The 21,064-nt window shown below is 44.1% G+C and overlaps 1 protein-coding gene and 1 long non-coding RNA gene across 2 annotated transcripts in view; one reads left to right on the top strand and one right to left on the bottom strand.

The window, feature by feature from the left end:
- LOC131706694 (uncharacterized) overlaps positions 1–21,064 on the bottom strand; it is a 50,880-nt gene that overhangs the window by 26,088 nt on the left and 3,728 nt on the right. The window lies entirely within an intron of this gene.
- Positions 16,584–17,688, top strand: LOC131706695 (uncharacterized). Its single transcript, XR_009310745.1, has 3 exons — positions 16,584–16,893; positions 17,365–17,546; positions 17,647–17,688. It is a non-coding gene; the product is annotated as an uncharacterized LOC131706695 (long non-coding RNA).

Genomic DNA, 21,064 nt, shown 5'->3' with positions numbered 1-21,064 from the left:
AAACTACAACAGGACACCCATCATGCCTCAGTGTTTCAGTACAACCCAGAGGCAAAGCAAAAACAACAGCAGCGGGAACGTCATTGTAAGAACCCAGAGTCAAAGCAACAACAGCTAGAACACAGCCATCAGGAATCCACACTCTCAAAGACAACAGCTAGAACACAGCCATCAGGAATCCACACTCTCAAAGACAACAGCTAGAACACAGCCATCAGGAATCCACACTCTCAAAGACAACAGCTAGAACACAGCCATCAGGAATCCACACTCTCAAAGACAACAGCTAGAACGCAGCCATCAGGAATCCACACTCTCAAAGACAAGAGCTAGAACACAGCCATCAGGAATCCACACTCTCAAAGACAACAGCAAGAACACAGCTATCAGGATCCTCACTCTCAAAGACAACAGCTAGAACACAGCCATCAGGAATCCACACTCTCAAAGACAACAGCTAGAACACAGCCATCAGGAATCCACACTCTCAAAGACAACAGCTAGAACACAGCCATCAGGAATCCACACTCTCAAAGACAACAGCTAGAACACAGCCATCAGGAATCCACACTCTCAAAGACAACAGCAAGAACACAGCTATCAGGATCCTCACTCTCAAAGACAACAGCTAGAACACAGCCATCAGGAATCCACACTCTCAAAGACAACAGCTAGAACACAGCCATCAGGAATCCACACTCTCAAAGACAACAGCTAGAACACAGCCATCAGGAATCCACAGTCTCAAAGACAACAGCAAGAACACAGCTATCAGGATCCTCACTCTCAAAGACAACAGCTAGAACACAGCCATCAGGAATCCACACTCTCAAAGACAACAGCTAGAACACAGCCATCAGGAATCCACACTCTCAAAGACAACAGCTAGAACACAGCCATCAGGAATCCACACTCTCAAAGACAACAGCTAGAACACAGCCATCAGGAATCCACACTCTCAAAGACAACAGCTAGAACACAGCCATCAGGAATCCACACTCTCAAAGACAACAGCTAGAACACAGCCATCAGGAATCCACACTCTCAAAGACAACAGCTAGAACACAGCCATCAGGAATCCACACTCTCAAAGACAACAGCTAGAACACAGCCATCAGGAATCCACACTCTCAAAGACAACAGCTAGAACACAGCCATCAGGAATCCACACTCTCAAAGACAACAGCTAGAACACAGCCATCAGGAATCCACACTCTCAAAGACAACAGCTAGAACACAGCCATCAGGAATCCACACTCTCAAAGACAACAGCTAGAACACAGCCATCAGGAATCCACACTCTCAAAGACAACAGCTAGAACACAGCCATCAGGAATCCACACTCTCAAAGACAACAGCTAGAACACAGCCATCAGGAATCCACACTCTCAAAGACAACAGCTAGAACACAGCCATCAGGAATCCACAGTCTCAAAGACAACAGCAAGAACACAGCTATCAGGATCCTCACTCTCAAAGACAACAGCTAGAACACAGCCATCAGGAATCCACACTCTCAAAGACAACAGCTAGAACACAGCCATCAGGAATCCACACTCTCAAAGACAACAGCTAGAACACAGCCATCAGGAATCCACACTCTCAAAGACAACAGCAAGAACACAACTATCAGGATCCTCACTCTCAAAGACAACAGCTAGAACACAGCCATCAGGAATCCACACTCTCAAAGACAACAGCTAGAACACAGCCATCAGGAATCCACACTCTCAAAGACAACAGCTAGAACACAGCCATCAGGAATCCACACTCTCAAAGACAACAGCTAGAACACAGCCATCAGGAATCCACACTCTCAAAGACAACAGCTAGAACACACCATCAGGAATCCACACTCTCAAAGACAACAGCTAGAACACAGCCATCAGGAATCCACACTCTCAAAGACAACAGCTAGAACACAGCCATCAGGAATCCACACTCTCAAAGACAACAGCTAGAACACAGCCATCAGGAATCCACACTCTCAAAGACAACAGCTAGAACACAGCCATCAGGAATCCACACTCTCAAAGACAACAGCTAGAACACAGCCATCAGGAATCCACACTCTCAAAGACAACAGCTAGAACACAGCCATCAGGAATCCACACTCTCAAAGACAACAGCTAGAACACAGCCATCAGGAATCCACAGTCTCAAAGACAACAGCTAGAACACAGCCATCAGGATCCACACTCTCAAAGACAACAGCTAGAATACAGCCATCAGGAATCCACACTCTCAAAGACAACAGCTAGAACACAGCCATCAGGAATCCACACTCTCAAAGACAACAGCTAGAACACAGCCATCAGATCCACACTCTCAAAGACAAAAGCAGCAAAAACAGGATCAACGGCACCAGGAGACAAAGCGACAAGAGCAGCGGGAACGTTACCGTGACAACCCTCAGCCAAAGAGTGAATAGCAGCGGAAATGTTATCATGAGAGCTGTTACAGGTGTTGATTCAGACATACATACATACATACATACATACATACATGAATGAACAGAAAACTCATGTGACGCTACCAACAATGCTAGCACACAGAGGACATACAGCACACGGTACAGAAGGCAAAAATAAAACAATACAAAAACTACAAATAAAAGATGACGTGAAGACGGCTAGCGCTGCTCCCTAAAACAGGAGGTCCTGCTGTGATCTCACTACACAGGCGGGCATTAAATCCTGGAGCTATTCCCTGCTCTTACCCGACCCTAGATATACACTCGGTCACCAGCGGTTGCAGTTTCTTCTTCTGTAAACACTGCAACCCTGACCCTGGTTAAACACCCAGCCGTCAGCGGTCTTCAGTTCCTGTATTTCACCAGCGGGATTCCAATCCCTCTGGAGCAGCCCAGCAGACTGTCACAAGTCCTGTGGCTTTTCAGCAGCCCAGAAGAACCTCTGCAGCTTGTTTTTAAGCTAACCGCAACTCCGCCAATACACGGCCTCCTGCTGGTTAGGGATCAGCACAGCCAATCACACGCTGCCTTTCCCCGCAACCAAACACAACAGCTAGGCTATCCCCACGGAGCGCCTGGCTTTCAAACAATTAATTAATTAATTAATACACACAACACCAAAACACAGTTTAAACACCCACAAAATACACACATTTTCCAGTGCCCTGCTACACATCCCACAGCTAAAGCTAGAACAGCAGTGGAAACATTACAGGGTTCTCCCCAGGCCTTTTAACCTGGGCTGGCCGCCCAGCAAAGCGTCTGTCGCCACCCGGCTGAAAAAAACAGATCCGCCCGTCCTGCATATGCTAATGAGCTTTTAACAACCGATCCGCCCGTCCTGGATATGCTAATGAGCTTTTAACAACCGATCCGCCCGTCCTGGATATGCTAATGAGCTTTTAACAACCGACCCGCCCGTCCTGCAGATGCTAATGAGCTTTTAACAACCAATCCGCCCGTCCTGCATATGCTAATGAGCTTTTAACAACTGCTCCACCCGTCCTGGATATGCTAATGAGCTTTTAACAACTGCTCCACCCGTCCTGGATATGCTAATGTGCTTTTAACAACCGATCCGCCCGTCCTGGATATGCTAATGTGCTTTTAACAACCGATCCGCCCGTCTTGCAGATGCTAATGAGCTTTTAACAACCGATCTGCCCGTCTTGCAGATGCTAATGAGCTTTTAACAACCGATCCGCCCGTCTTGCAGATGCTAATGAGCTTTTAACAACCGATCCGCCCGTCCTGGATATGCTAATGTGCTTTTAACAACCGATCCGCCCGTCCTGCAGATGCTAATGAGCTTTTAACAACCAATCCGCCCGTCCTGCATATGCTAATGAGCTTTTAACAACTGCTCCACCCGTCCTGGATATGCTAATGAGCTTTTAACAACTGCTCCACCCGTCCTGGATATGCTAATGTGCTTTTAACAACCGATCCGCCCGTCCTGGATATGCTAATGTGCTTTTAACAACCGATCCGCCCGTCTTGCATATGCTAATGAGCTTTTAACAACGGATCCGCCCGTCCTGCATATGCTAATGAGCTTTTAACAACCGATCCGCCCGTCCTGCATATGCTAATGAGCTTTTAACAACCGATCCGCCCGTCCTGCATATGCTAATGAGCTTTTAACAACCGATCCGCCCGTCTTGCATATGCTAATGAGCTTTTAACAACCGATCCGCCCGTCCTGCAGATGCTAATGAGCTTTTAACAACCGATCCGCCCGTCCTGCAGATGCTAATGAGCTTTTAACAACCGATCCGCCCGTCCTGCATATGCTAATGAGCTTTTAACAACCGATCCGCCCGTCCTGGATATGCTAATGAGCTTTTAACAACCGATCCGCCCGTCCTGCATATGCTAATGAGCTTTTAACAACCGATCCGCCCGTCTTGCAGATGCTAATGAGCTTTTAACAACCGATCCGCCCGTCCTGGATATGCTAATGAGCTTTTAACAACCGATCCGCCCGTCCTGCATATGCTAATGAGCTTTTAACAACCGATCCGCCCGTCCTGCAGATGCTAATGAGCTTTTAACAACCGATCCGCCCGTCCTGCATATGCTAATGAGCTTTTAACAACCGATCCGCCCGTCCTGGATATGCTAATGAGCTTTTAACAACCGATCCGCCCGTCCTGCATATGCTAATGAGCTTTTAACAACCGATCCGCCCGTCTTGCAGATGCTAATGAGCTTTTAACAACCGATCCGCCCGTCCTGGATATGCTAATGAGCTTTTAACAACCGATCCGCCCGTCCTGCATATGCTAATGAGCTTTTAACAACCGATCCGCCCGTCCTGGATATGCTAATGAGCTTTTAACAACCGATCCGCCCGTCCTGGATATGCTAATGAGCTTTTAACAACCGATCCGCCCGTCCTGCATATGCTAATGAGCTTTTAACAACCGATCCGCCCGTCCTGCATATGCTAATGTGCTTTTAACAACCGATCCGCCCGTCCTGCATATGCTAATGAGCTTTTAACAACCGATCCGCCCGTCTTGCAGATGCTAATGAGCTTTTAACAACCGATCCGCCCGTCCTGGATATGCTAATGAGCTTTTAACAACCGATCCGCCCGTCCTGCATATGCTAATGAGCTTTTAACAACCGATCCGCCCGTCCTGGATATGCTAATGAGCTTTTAACAACCGATCCGCCCGTCCTGCATATGCTAATGAGCTTTTAACAACCGATCCGCCCGTCTTGCAGATGCTAATGAGCTTTTAACAACTGCTCCGCCCGTCCTGCATATGCTAATGAGCTTTTAACAACCGATCCGCCCGTCCTGGATATGCTAATGAGCTTTTAACAACCGATCCGCCCGTCCTGCATATGCTAATGAGCTTTTAACAACCGATCCGCCCGTCTTGCAGATGCTAATGAGCTTTTAACAACCGATCCGCCCGGCTTGCAGATGCTAATGAGCTTTTAACAACCGATCCGCCCGTCTTGCAGATGCTAATGAGCTTTTAACAACCGATCCGCCCGTCTTGCAGATGCTAATGAGCTTTTAACAACTGCTCCACCCGTCCTGGATATGCTAATGTGCTTTTAACAACCGATCCGCCCGTCCTGGATATGCTAATGAGCTTTTAACAACCGATCCGCCCGTCCTGCATATGCTAATGAGCTTTTAACAACCGATCCGCCCGTCTTGCATATGCTAATGAGCTTTTAACAACCGATCCGCCCGTCCTGCAGATGCTAATGTGCTTTTAACAACAGATCCGCCCGTCTTGCATATGCTAATGAGCTTTTAACAACCGATCCGCCCGTCCTGGATATGCTAATGAGCTTTTAACAACCGATCCGCCCGTCCTGCATATGCTAATGAGCTTTTAACAACCGATCCGCCCGTCTTGCATATGCTAATGAGCTTTTAACAACCGATCCGCCCGTCCTGCAGATGCTAATGAGCTTTTAACAACCGATCCGCCCGTCTTGCATATGCTAATGAGCTTTTAACAACCGATCCGCCCGTCTTGCAGATGCTAATGAGCTTTTAACAACCGATCCGCCCGTCTTGCAGATGCTAATGTTCTTTTAACAACCGATCCGCCCGTCTTGCATATGCTAATGAGCTTTTAACAACCGATCCGCCCGTCTTGCAGATGCTAATGAGCTTTTAACAACCGATCCGCCCGTCTTGCAGATGCTAATGTTCTTTTAACAACCGATCCGCCCGTCTTGCAGATGCTAATGTTCTTTTAACAACCGATCCGCCCGTCTTGCATATGCTAATGAGCTTTTAACAACCGATCCGCCCGTCTTGCAGATGCTAATGAGCTTTTAACAACCGATCCGCCCGTCTTGCAGATGCTAATGAGCTTTTAACAACCGATCCGCCCGTCTTGCAGATGCTAATGAGCTTTTAACAACCGATCCGCCCGTCTTGCAGATGCTAATGAGCTTTTAACAACCGATCCGCCCGTCCTGCAGATGCTAATGTTCTTTTAACAACCGATCCGCCCGTCTTGCAGATGCTAATGTTCTTTTAACAACCGATCCGCCCGTCTTGCAGATGCTAATGTTCTTTTAACAACCGATCCGCCCGTCTTGCATATGCTAATGAGCTTTTAACAACCGATCCGCCCGTCTTGCAGATGCTAATGAGCTTTTAACAACCGATCCGCCCGTCTTGCAGATGCTAATGTTCTTTTAACAACCGATCCGCCCGTCCTGGATATGCTAATGAGCTTTTTAACAACCGATCCGCCCGTCTTGCAGATGCTAATGTTCTTTTAACAACCGATCCGCCCGTCTTGCAGATGCTAATGTTCTTTTAACAACCGATCCGCCCGTCTTGCAGATGCTAATGAGCTTTTTAACAACCGATCCGCCCGTCTTGCAGATGCTAATGTGCTTTTAACAACCGATCCGCCCGTCCTGGATATGCTAATGAGCTTTTTAACAACCGATCCGCCCGTCCTGCAGATGCTAATGTTCTTTTAACAACCGATCCGCCCGTCTTGCAGATGCTAATGAGCTTTTTAACAACCGATCCGCCCGTCTTGCAGATGCTAATGTGCTTTTAACAACTGCTCCACCCGTCCTGGATATGCTAATGTGCTTTTAACAACCGATCCGCCCGTCCTGGATATGCTAATGTGCTTTTAACAACCGATCCGCCCGTCCTGGATATGCTAATGAGCTTTTAACAACTGCTCCACCCGTCCTGGATATGCTAATGAGCTTTTAACAACTGCTCCACCCGTCCTGGATATGCTAATGTGCTTTTAACAACCGATCCGCCCGTCCTGGATATGCTAATGAGCTTTTTAACAACCGATCCGCCCGTCTTGCAGATGCTAATGTGCTTTTAACAACCGATCCGCCCGTCCTGGATATGCTAATGTGCTTTTAACAACCGATCCGCCCGTCCTGGATATGCTAATGAGCTTTTAACAACCGATCCGCCCGTCTTGCATATGCTAATGAGCTTTTAACAACCGATCCGCCCGTCTTGCAGATGCTAATGAGCTTTTAACAACCGATCCGCCCGTCTTGCAGATGCTAATGTTCTTTTAACAACCGATCCGCCCGTCTTGCAGATGCTAATGTGCTTTTAACAACCGATCCGCCCGTCTTGCAGATGCTAATGTTCTTTTAACAACTGATCCGCCCGTCTTGCAGATGCTAATGAGCTTTTTAACAACCGATCCGCCCGTCTTGCAGATGCTAATGAGCTTTTTAACAACCGATCCGCCCGTCTTGCAGATGCTAATGAGCTTTTTAACAACCGACCCGCCCGTCTTGCAGATGCTAATGAGCTTTTTAACAACCGATCCGCCCGTCCTGCATATGCTAATGAGCTTTTAACAACCGATCCGCCCGTCTTGCAGATGCTAATGAGCTTTTTAACAACCGATCCGCCCGTCTTGCAGATGCTAATGAGCTTTTTAACAACCGATCCGCCCGTCTTGCAGATGCTAATGAGCTTTTTAACAACCGATCCGCCCGTCTTGCAGATGCTAATGTGCTTTTAACAACCGATCCGCCCGTCTTGCAGATGCTAATGTGCTTTTAACAACCGATCCGCCCGTCCTGGATATGCTAATGAGCTTTTTAACAACCGATCCGCCCGTCCTGGATATGCTAATGTGCTTTTAACAACCGATCCGCCCGTCCTGGATATGCTAATGTGCTTTTAACAACCGATCCGCCCGTCCTGGATATGCTAATGAGCTTTTAACAACTGCTCCACCCGTCCTGGATATGCTAATGAGCTTTTAACAACTGCTCCACCCGTCCTGGATATGCTAATGTGCTTTTAACAACCGATCCGCCCGTCCTGGATATGCTAATGTGCTTTTAACAACCGATCCGCCCGTCCTGCATATGCTAATGAGCTTTTAACAACTGCTCCACCCGTCCTGGATATGCTAATGTGCTTTTAACAACCGATCCGCCCGTCTTGCAGATGCTAATGAGCTTTTAACAACCGATCCGCCCGTCTTGCATATGCTAATGAGCTTTTAACAACCGATCCGCCCGTCTTGCATATGCTAATGAGCTTTTAACAACCGATCCGCCCGTCTTGCAGATGCTAATGAGCTTTTAACAACCGATCCGCCCGTCCTGGATATGCTAATGTGCTTTTAACAACCGATCCGCCCGTCTTGCAGATGCTAATGAGCTTTTAACAACCGATCCGCCCGTCTTGCAGATGCTAATGAGCTTTTAACAACCGATCCGCCCGTCCTGGATATGCTAATGAGCTTTTTAACAACCGATCCGCCCGTCTTGCAGATGCTAATGAGCTTTTTAACAACCGATCCGCCCGTCCTGGATATGCTAATGTGCTTTTAACAACCGATCCGCCCGTCTTGCAGATGCTAATGAGCTTTTTAACAACCGATCCGCCCGTCCTGGATATGCTAATGAGCTTTTAACAACCGATCCGCCCGTCTTGCAGATGCTAATGAGCTTTTAACAACCGATCCGCCCGTCTTGCAGATGCTAATGAGCTTTTTAACAACCGATCCGCCCGTCCTGGATATGCTAATGAGCTTTTAACAACCGATCCGCCCGTCTTGCAGATGCTAATGAGCTTTTAACAACCGATCCGCCCGTCTTGCAGATGCTAATGAGCTTTTAACAACCGATCCGCCCGTCTTGCAGATGCTAATGAGCTTTTAACAACCGATCCGCCCGTCCTGGATATGCTAATGAGCTTTTTAACAACCGATCCGCCCGTCTTGCAGATGCTAATGAGCTTTTAACAACCGATCCGCCCGTCCTGGATATGCTAATGTGCTTTTAACAACCGATCCGCCCGTCCTGCATATGCTAATGAGCTTTTAACAACCGATCCGCCCGTCTTGCATATGCTAATGTGCTTTTAACAACCGATCCGCCCGTCCTGGATATGCTAATGTGCTTTTAACAACTGCTCCACCCGTCCTGGATATGCTAATGAGCTTTTAACAACTGCTCCACCCGTCCTGGATATGCTAATGTGCTTTTAACAACCGATCCGCCCGTCCTGGATATGCTAATGTGCTTTTAACAACCGATCCGCCCGTCCTGGATATGCTAATGTGCTTTTAACAACCGATCCGCCCGTCCTGGATATGCTAATGAGCTTTTAACAACTGCTCCACCCGTCCTGGATATGCTAATGAGCTTTTAACAACTGCTCCACCCGTCCTGGATATGCTAATGTGCTTTTAACAACCGATCCGCCCGTCCTGGATATGCTAATGAGCTTTTTAACAACCGATCCGCCCGTCTTGCAGATGCTAATGAGCTTTTTAACAACCGATCCGCCCGTCCTGGATATGCTAATGAGCTTTTAACAACTGCTCCACCCGTCTTGCATATGCTAATGAGCTTTTAACAACCGATCCGCCCGTCCTGCAGATGCTAATGTGCTTTTAACAACAGATCCGCCCGTCTTGCAGATGCTAATGAGCTTTTAACAACCGACCCGCCCGTCCTGCATATGCTAATGTGCTTTTAACAACCGATCCGCCCGTCTTGCATATGCTAATGAGCTTTTAACAACCGATCCGCCCGTCCTGGATATGCTAATGAGCTTTTAACAACCGATCCGCCCGTCTTGCAGATGCTAATGAGCTTTTAACAACAGATCCGCCCGTCTTGCAGATGCTAATGAGCTTTTAACAACAGATCCGCCCGTCTTGCAGATGCTAATGTGCTTTTAACAACCGATCCGCCCGTCTTGCAGATGCTAATGTGCTTTTAACAACCGATCCGCCCGTCTTGCAGATGCTAATGAGCTTTTAACAACCGATCCGCCCGTCTTGCAGATGCTAATGTGCTTTTAACAACCGATCCACCCGTCTTGCAGATGCTAATGTGCTTTTAACAACCGATCCGCCCGTCTTGCAGATGCTAATGAGCTTTTAACAACCGATCCGCCCGTCCTGGATATGCTAATGAGCTTTTAACAACCGATCCGCCCGTCTTGCAGATGCTAATGAGCTTTTAACAACCGACCCGCCCGTCTTGCAGATGCTAATGAGCTTTTAACAACCGATCCGCCCGTCTTGCAGATGCTAATGAGCTTTTAACAACCGATCCGTCCGTCTTGCATATGCTAATGAGCTTTTAACAACCGATCCGCCCGTCTTGCAGATGCTAATGAGCTTTTAACAACCGATCCGCCCGTCCTGGATATGCTAATGAGCTTTTAACAACCGATCCGCCCGTCTTGCAGATGCTAATGTGCTTTTAACAACGGATCCGCCCGTCTTGCAGATGCTAATGTGCTTTTAACAACGGATCCGCCCGTCTTGCAGATGCTAATGTGCTTTTAACAACCAATCCGCCCGTGCTTTTAACAATAAGGATTGACTGCGCTTCTGTTTTGGCAGACTAGATCAGTTGCTGGGTGAAAAAAGAACATTTAACAAATCTAAGAGTTGAAGGGGCGGGTTTTTTAAAAACGTTAAAAAATTACTGCTAAAAAAATAACCAATTATTTTCAAAGCAAAAATAGTGACAATGAATGCAGGAGGTCAAAATAAACCAGCGATCGACGCAATCCACCGCCTAATACTGTATTTGGGCCGGATACTTTATTAAAAAAATATTACAATTATTTTCAGGTATTATCATTCAGTCCATTCTTGTCGTATTATAAGGTGATATATTGTACATAATAGCTATACATATGCACAAAAAAAAGCATATTCCTTTTGTTGTGATATGGCAACAATATGTACCCAGGTGCTTGTGAGAGATATTGGAGGTTCATATATAGAGACTGTACGTCTTTAAGAAGAAAGGCGTGATGGGGTATCAGCTGAACACTTGTCAGCTGACATACGAATGCTTAAGTGCAGAGGTGCTGGATTATTACACACCGGTTTCATGCAACATTTATGATGGTGATCAAATGTGTGTGAGCACTGTTGTGTTAAAAAATGGTTAAAATTAACAGTTACATTAAAAAAATGTAGAACAGTGAAAAACAAAAATAGATGTGTATTAACAAAACGCCCTGAAGACTTAACATAAAGAAAACAATTTAAATGAAGCAACAGCTCAATAATTAAGCTAAAAAGGAAGTGAAAAGGTTACTGTTTTTTTTTTTGTGAACTCCAATAAACCTACGTTATCTTTCCCCAGTCAAATCGTAGAGTGTCTATGGTAATTTACCATAATAAAAACAGTAATGGAAAATAAAATTTAGAACATAAAAACGAGCAACCAGATATAGTCAACGAAAGACAACACATTATTTGTTGTATTATATATGCAAAGGCAAGGCAAGTTTATTTTTCCGTTAAAAGTGCTCCCGGCTATAATGTTCTGCCCTCCGGCTGTATAGAATTCCTGGGGAGAATCCTGCATTACCATGACAAGCCAAAGCTAAAACAACAACAACAACAATGTTATAGTGAAACCCAGAGCCAAAAAGAAACAAGGCCAAAACAACATATGCTACAAACCCTGGCTTACAAACAACTAAAAAGAATAAAACAGTACATGGAGGAAACACACAGCACTGCGAGTGAAATGAAGGGAATGCGCTGTTGCAAAATAAAATAAGCTAAACAAAACAAAAATACTTGACAGAAACAAAAAGGTGCTATGGCCAAAATAAACAGACTAACAAACAGACAGACACAGAACAAACAAACACTGACACTGACACACACACTGCCCACACAACCTCCCCCCACCCCACACACGGAGTTCACTCACATTGTTAGTGACATGGCCCTGAAGCACAGACCCCGCCCAAACACACAGGATACAAAAGAGCCCAGTGCCGCCATTCTCTTTGATTCAAATAGGAAATACCTAGACGAGCGGCGGCTGCTCCCAGGCCAGGGTGTGATGAAGATCAGGTGTGCAAACACAGAGAGAGCCCTGCAGCTGCTGACCAGGCCCACCCTGGGGAGCCCCCGCACCATCCTCATCGACCTGGCCTCACAGTGGGAGGGGTGGCCAGGTCAGTGAGAAGGGTGGCAGAGAGAGCCATACAGCACTTCCGACGCCAAAATCATCGTCTCCACCCTGCTGCCCAGACACGACACCCCCAGCACATCATTAATGGCATCAATGCAGAGATCTCCAGAGGCTGCACAGAGCTCCCCAGAGTCCACCTGGCCCACCAACCCACCCAGAGAGCACCTCTACGACAGGTTGCACCTGAATCAGCAGGGCGTCAAGATCTTTGCCAAGACCCTGAAAGACTACGCCCTGAGCCGAGACCCAGCCAGTCCTGCCCCGCAAGGACAGGCGCAGAGCACAGCACAGGCAGGAGCCAGGGTGACCCCCCAGTGGAAACCCCCACACACAGGCTGGACATCATCAGCCCACACTGCAACCCCCCAGGCCAGCCCAGCCCAGCCCAGCTCAGCTCAGCCCAGCCTGGCACAGCAACCAGCACAGATATGCTGTAGCCCTCACCCAGCCAGCCCACCCTGCCCCCACTGAGCTAAGGGAGATCAAGAGCAGCTCCTAAACCTAATCTGCACAAGGCTGATGAACTAAGGACACCTGTTCTGTACTGATAATGTACAACAAGCCTATCAACGCACTGCATATAGAGAATACATATATAAAGAAAATCATATATATACACTACCGGTCAAAAGTTTTAGAACACCTCAATTTTTCCAGTTTTTATTGAAATTTACGCAGTTTAATGTCTCAATGTACTCTGAAATTAAAGCATAGAACAAATAAACAATTGGAGATAAAAAAGAAATCATGGAATCGTTTTGTTTAACAAAATTTAATCTAAATTTTTGACTCATCAAAGTAGCCACCTTTTGCAGATATAACAGCCGAACACACTCGTGACATTCTTTCTACAATGGAAATCAAATATTGTTCGGAAAGTTCTTCCCAACACTGTTGCAGAAGTTCCCACAAATGTGTTGCACTTGTAGGTTGCTTTGCTTTCACCCTTCTGTCCAGTTCATCCCAAACCAGCTTGATGGGGTTTAAGTCTGGAGACTGTGCTGGCCATTCCATGATTTGAAGCCTACCGTCTTGTTCTTTTCTTCTAAGGTAGTTCTGACATAGCCTGGAGGTATGTTTTGGGTCATTATCTTGCTGTAGGATGAACCCCTGACCAACTAGGCGTATACCAGAGGGTATTGCATGGCGCTGCAAAATGCTGTGGTAGCAGTTTTGGTTCAGGGTGCCACTCACTCTGTGCAAGTCGCCAACTCTGGATCCAGCAAAAGAGCCCCAGACCATCACGCTTCCTCCTCCATGTTTGACAGTTGGTGTCACACACCGAGGAACCATCCTTTCGCCTACTCGACGGCGTACAAAAACCCTGCGTGATGAACCGAAGATTTCAAATTTTGATTCATCGGTCCATAAGACCTTCTTCCAGTCTTCAGTAGTTCACTGGCGGTGCTTCATGGCCCAGGCAAGCCTCTTTTTCTTATTTTGCCATCTTAGCAATGGCTTTCTTACTGCCACTCGACCTGTCAAACCTGCAGCTCGAAGTCTTCTCTTCACAGTTGAAACTGAGACTTGCTTACTTCGACCAGTGTTAAGCTGTGCTTGAAGCTGTTGTCCTGTGAGCCGCCTATCACGCAAGCTGTTGACTCTCAGAAACTTGTCTTCTGATTCTGTTGTGGCTTTGGGTCTGCCAGACCTCTTCCTGTCAGAGTTTCCTCCAGTTTCCAAGTGCCTTTTGATGGTGTAGGAAACTGTACTCACTGACACCTTGGCTTTCTTTGCAATTTCTCTAAAGGAAAGACCTACACTTTTAAGGGTTATAATGGTCTGTCTGTCTTCCTTTGTTAATTGCCTTTTTCTCGCCATTATGAGAGCAATATACTACTTCCTGCAGTACAATACTGTCCAAATAATGCTTAAGAGGGTGTAGTAACACAGTCTGTTCCAACACTGCTTTTATACAGACAGAGGGTTTGTAAGTAATCAACAAAAGTTGGGACACCTGTAGGAATTGTTAGCATCAACTTTCAAGGCTTAATTTACTTCCATTGCTGCAGAACAGCTGTAAGTTGTTAACCCATTACTTGTTCCCTGAAAAAGGCTTTTTTGTATAACTCTGAAATGTACATTATTTTTCAGTTTTTGGTAACCTAAACTTTTTTTTTTCACCTCTGGCAGTTTAACGCTTACCTTTGTACCATTTCAGGTTATTCACTGGACTTGAACTGCTTAAATTTCAATAAAAACTGGAAAAATGGGGGTGTTCTAAAACTTTTGACCGGTAGTGTATATATATATATATATATATATATATATATATATATATATATATATAAGAAAAGGCTTAAAAAACACACAAATTTAAACCAGTCCCATCTGGCATTATTTACTGTTTTGTATTTAAAAATTTTGTATTTAAAAAACTGAGAAAAATGTTATATATATATATATATATATATATATATATATATATATATATAATACACACACACATACGACAGCCCCAAACTGCAGGAGACCCTGCTGAATTTATTCAACCTGGTACTAAAGGTAGGCTGCTTCCCTGACATCTGGAACCAAGGGCTTATATCCCCAATCTACAAAAGTGGAGACAAATTCGACCCCAACAACTACCGAGGCATCTGTGCAAGCAGTACTCTGGAGAAGGTATTCTGCAGTATCTTCAATACCCGAATACTGGCCTTCCTTACCGAACACAGTGTCTTGAGTAAGAGTCAGATTGGATTCCTACCAAATTACTGCACTTATCATATTTACACCCTACACACCCTAATCAACAAACATGTACAACAAAAATATAAAGGAACATTTCTCTTGTTTTATAGACTTTAAAAAAGCATTTGATTCCATTTGGCATGAAGGTTTAAATTATAAAATTATACAAAGTGGTGAAGGGGGTAAAGTTTACGACATAATAAAGTCAATGTACTCAGAAAACAAGTGCGGAATAAAAATGTGCAACAAAAGAACAGAATTCTTCAAACAGGGTCGTGGAGTGAGACAGGGCTGGAGTCCAACACTGTTCAGTATTTACATCAATGAATTAGCAACGGTGTTGGAGCAGTCTGCAGCCCCTTGCCTCACTCTACACGACACAGAAATGAAATTCCTGCTCTACGCAGATGACCTGGTCCTGCTGTCGCCCACTGAACAGGGGCTGCAGCAGAGCCTGTCACTGCTAGAGCAGTACTGTCAGACCTGGGCCCTGACAGTAAACATGAAAAATACCAAAATGATGATCTTCCAAAAAAAGGCCAGATCTCAAGGAAGCAGGTACCTCTTCACTCTACACCAGTCCCCCCTAGAACACCACACAATACACATACCTAGGCCTGACCACCAATGCATCAGGGAGCTTTAACCTGGCAGTGAATGCATTAAAAGAAAAAGCCTGCAGAGCTTTTTATGCCATCAAAATTAGGCTTTATAAAATAAATACACCTGTTAGAATCTAGGATACAAATATTTGACAGTGTTATCCAGCCCATTGTACTATGTGGAAGCGAGGTGTGGGGTCCAGTCAGTCAACAAGACTACACAAGATGGGATAAACATCCAGTAGAAACCCTGCATGCTGAATTCTGCAAAAGCATACTACAGACTTATATATTCTTTATTTCTCAGCCTCCTGAGCCCCTTTCCAATTACCCTTTTATCTAAACACCTAACCAAAGTAGAGTTGTGGGGAGCTGTAAATGTACACTCTCTCTTTAAATCTGTAAATAGCTGTCTGGTTATAGAGACCAGGGCCACCTCTCATGTGTACTAACACTTAACTGTATTTTAATATTTTGCAACCACTGTAAGTCTGCTAAGCTAATTAATAATAATAATAATAATAATAATAATAATAATAATAATAATAATAATAATAATAATAATAATAATGTATTTTGAACTTGGTCCGGAGTGTACCAGCGTCAGAATCTTCTTAGGAACGGGGGCAGAAAACTTTGAACGGGTTTGAAAGAATTATATTGTATGATATATAATCTTTTTAAAAAAAATTTTTTTGGATTTCCCTACATTGATATATTTTTGCATTAATGAATTGTTGAGCTGTGGGTTTGCCAACTTTCCACTTTCTCGAAACCGGACATTAGGAACGGCACTGTGTATTTAATAAAGAAACTGCCGCTGTCATGGCAAATTTTGCCCCCCTGCCAAATTTGTCCCCCCCTGAGTCATGTGACATGTCAACGTTCTGTTGCTATGCGCGTCACTGCTTTTGCTCCACAGATCTTGACACTGACAGTTGGAGTTCGTTGGTGCCGTCATACAATTGTAATCAAATCATTTTTCTTTTTACAGTACAAATTTGTAATACTGTGTTTTTTCCCCCTCAGAAAACTACATTTATCAATCGATATGGATCACTTGAGAGCGGTATATCGCTACCTCAGCACAGGTGAGTATCCTGAACAAGCCACCAAAGAAGAGGGGTATCAGAAAGAAAGCCAGTACATTCGTTTTGAAAGGTAAAAAAAATAAAAAATATCGAAAATTAATATTAATACATTATAAGTTATTGAAGCCGTCCTGTATTTTTGAAGATGAACATAGACATTTAAATAAATGATAAACGTGTGTGTGTAAGAAAAGGTTTAAAAGATTAAAACATCTCTCTATATATAACTAATAGCAGAAATGTGAGTACCAGAAAACAGAATTTGTATTAAAGAATATATATATATATATATATATATATATATATATATATATATATATATATATATATATATATATATATATATATAAATGATGTAACTTGAGTCTAAGAAATGACCATTATAAAGGGCAGAGACAGTTTTCCACATGTCAGTATTGTCAGTGGTTCTGATTCTTTTGAATAGGTTTTAGCTCATTCTTTTTAAAAACATTCATTTAAAAACCTCCACTCATTGAAGTATTTACTGTAGTATTATCTTTCCTTTTGTTTTATCTGTCAGGTAAGTACCTGTATGTCCCTGAGAAGAATGGAGAGTGTCTCTGTAGGGTTGTGACCGATGAAGAGGAGAAGACTGCCATTCTCAATGAAGTTCACGCAGGACACTTTGGGATCAAGAGAATGATGGGGAAAATCATTCAACGATTTTACTGGAAAGGGATTGTAAAGGACGTGGAGCAATGGGTACTTTTTTATTTTTTAAAAACCTAATTTTTTTGCTTCTTGTCGCTTTTCCATTCATGATTTAAGTATTACTTGTTTCATCATTACTGTTTCCCTTAAGATCCTGAATTGTGAAGCATGCCAGAGATTTGAGAGGGTGAAGACTGTTACCCCAGAACTGAAGCCAATCAAAGTTGTTTCTCCATGGTACATGATCGGTGAGTATTACATCATTAAACTTTTATAGTGAGGTCACACAAAAAATGGAAGAACATACAGAATTTAAATGTAGTCTGTAATATGTAGAAAACTAAGAGCTTAGTCTGGTAACAAACTTTCTTGATAGCCAGTTAAACAGATTGTAAGCATGTGCTCACAAAACATCATTTGACAACAGGTTGCAGTTTACAGACTAATTAGAGCAAGTGTCACATTGTCACATGACATCCATCTGTAATGTGATTAATGTGTCATCCACAGGGGGTGGAAATCTGCTATGTTTTGTACAGATAGGTGCATCAGGACAATTTCTAGTACAAAAAGATGCAACACCCATTGACAACAATGACTGCCCCCCCCCAAAAAAAAGGGTGCCACATTTAAATGTGTTTGACTCTTTGGGAATTAATAATAACCATGATTTCCGTTCCCAGGTCGTATCACTGCTGCAGTACAGTGGAAAGACATTTTGGATTGGGTGGCCACATGTACAGCAGCAGCAGGGATGTAGTGACTGTGGACTGTTTACCATCGCAAACAGCCTCAGGTAAGTTATGATCAAAAGCAAATGCGTGATCATCTTTTTTCTTGTTTTGTAGCTGGATCTCTTACTCCTTTCCCGAGCTGTGAGAGAACTCCCCTCCCAGAGGTACATTTCTGTGATGTGGAGGTCTACTGCACATGCAGGAGACCATACAGGATTGCACTGGAGCTGATGGTGGAATGCGGGAGGTGTGGCGAATGGTTCCATGGCCAGTGTGAAGATCTACAGCCAGATGACCTCATAAGTATGGAGGAGTATATGTGCTCCATTTGCAGAGTTACACACATGGGTAAGCATGGTAAGTAAAGGTGAAACAGATTTATTATTTTGTTTTTTACTGTGTGTTTTTCTGAACATTTTATACTAAGCATTCCAGCTTAGTATATTATACTAACACTAAAATTTGGTAATGCCTGTCAAACAACTTTACCATAATTTATAGCTATTTACATATGTACAGTAGGGCATTGTTAATAAGGCTCATTGTCTTCAGTGTTTATTTTTCATGAGCACACAACTACTTATTTTGAAGACTTTTTTTTTCAGGAGACCTTGATTCTGTATTGAGACGTTTTTATTTGGAGAAATATTGCAGATGCTTTTGCACTTTCATTTTTAATTGGTATGGTAGTCTTAGTTTCTGAGCTACTGAATTATTGCCTGACTTGAGTATTTCCAGGGCAGAGATATCCAAAGTAAACTGGATGTCAGTTCTAACACCCACCTTGTTTAATGTAGTTATTGTGAACCAGCTGGGGGAGGGGTTTATTCACTGTATTGAAGTGAAATTGTGCCAAATAAGGTGGGTGTAACATGATATAAAAGTACAGTAAATGTAATTCTGAAGTAATAAACAACTTCACATTTTACATGTACATGTTTCAGACAGTACATGTAATGCTTCAATTTCAAATTCGATTTCCATTCCTATTAAATGATATTAGACAATTACATACTATACAAGTTAACAGTATGAAATGTCATTTTTAGACAGACAGCCTCTTTAAAGTCTTTCTTTTTTGTGGGTTATGTGAGAAGGCATTTTAAAGTTCTGTTAAACCTGCTCCTAACACCCCACTCCATAGGTCAGGACCTTGACGTGGTGAGTGGGCTTTTTACCAAAGCTGACCTACAGTATAGCTTTTTTTTTTTTTTTTTTTTTTTTTTTCACCACTGCTTACGCATTAAGTCCTGGATAGCACTTTACAATGGAAATATGCAATCTGATCATGTACTGATCATGTTTTATTGTGAAGAATACAGAAAATAAAGTTTGTTACATTTTTCAACATGTTGTGCCTTTTTTGTGAATGTCTTTCTGGTTCTGACTACTACAACTGATACACAACTCACTAAATGATTGAGTTCAGATTTCTGCTCGCCATGCAGTGCTCTGTTAAGGGTTCACCAGCACTAAGACTGGACAACTCGGATCTACATTGACTTCTAAACTAGCATTTACACAAATCTGACATCCTCTATGCTTCATTAGTTAAGAGCCTGAATTATAGACACTAAAGTCAGGGACAATATGTAGTGGTTAACAATCACATTGCTTCTAGTTCCAAATTTGTACTTTTGAGTGTTCGAAGTTATGGAAGAAACATTCTTATTTTATAGCATATGATATAATTTGGCTTCATACATATTTAAAACTGGAAGAAAGTGGGCGGCAAAGAAAGCTGTGAAAGATGCAAAGGCTGCCCTTCGAATTGGTGATATCATGGGGCAAGTTCAGCATGGAAGAGGGGGTCTTGGTTTCAGTTCAACTCCTCCTACATGGCACAAGGCGGCCCCAGCTCAAAGGAGGAAGCTGGTAGTCAACGAGGTGCAAAAGCAGGAGGAGAGGATGAGGTGTATAAAGGCCATTTCCCAGGCCAAACAGGGAGAATGGATGAGATGGGAGAGTGTGGAACAACGCAAGATTGGCTGGCAAGACCTATGGTCAATGGAACAGAGCAGGATCAGTTTCCTCATCAGGTCAACATATGATGTTCTCCCATCACCACAGAACCTAAACCTCTGGGTAGGAGAGGATCCCTCATGTCCTTTGTGTTCATCACCTGCAACATTAAGGCACATTTTGACAGGATGTAAGGTGGCTCTTAGCCAAGGACGGTTTACTTGGCGCCATGACCAGGTGCTGCGATGTTTGGCCTTAGCATTGGAAGACAAGCGTAACATGACCAATAAGTTGCCACCTGTTCCATCAAAACATTACACACAAAAGACAACATTCCTCCGCCCAGGAGAGCAACCACCAAGAAAAGGTGTTAAAACCAATCCTCGCCCAGGACAACTGGAAGCTGCTAGAGACTGGAATATGCTGGCAGATGTTGGTCAACGGCTTATTTTTCCACCTGAGATTGCCACCACTAACCTTCGACCAGATATTGTCTTGTGGTCTGGATCAGCACGCCTTGTTCACCTGGTAGAGTTAACAGTGCCATGGGAGGATGCTGTGGATGAGGCGGATGAGAGGAAGAAACTGCGGTATGCTCAACTAGCCACAGAAGCGGAACAGCGAGGATGGAGAGTTTCGGGTTTACCCAGTGAAAGTGGGTTGTCGAGGATTTGTGGCACACTCTACAACCCGGTTTCTCAGAGACGTCAGATTCAGTGGCCAAGATCTGCGTCGCACAGTGAAGAACTTATCTGAAGCAGCAGAGAGGAGCAGCAACTGGCTGTGGTTGAGACGGAAAGATTCTGGCTGGGGACAGGTAAGTAAGCTGGGCTGAGTTGAGTGGGGGACGGAGGGGGATGATGCTGGGACGCC

The sequence above is a fragment of the Acipenser ruthenus genome, chromosome 36, assembly GCF_902713425.1.
Source record: "Acipenser ruthenus chromosome 36, fAciRut3.2 maternal haplotype, whole genome shotgun sequence".
In the NCBI taxonomy this organism is placed as follows: Eukaryota; Metazoa; Chordata; class Actinopteri; order Acipenseriformes; family Acipenseridae; genus Acipenser; species Acipenser ruthenus.
Note: the sequence above shows the minus strand (reverse complement) of the source record. Positions and strands in the feature narration are given on the sequence as shown.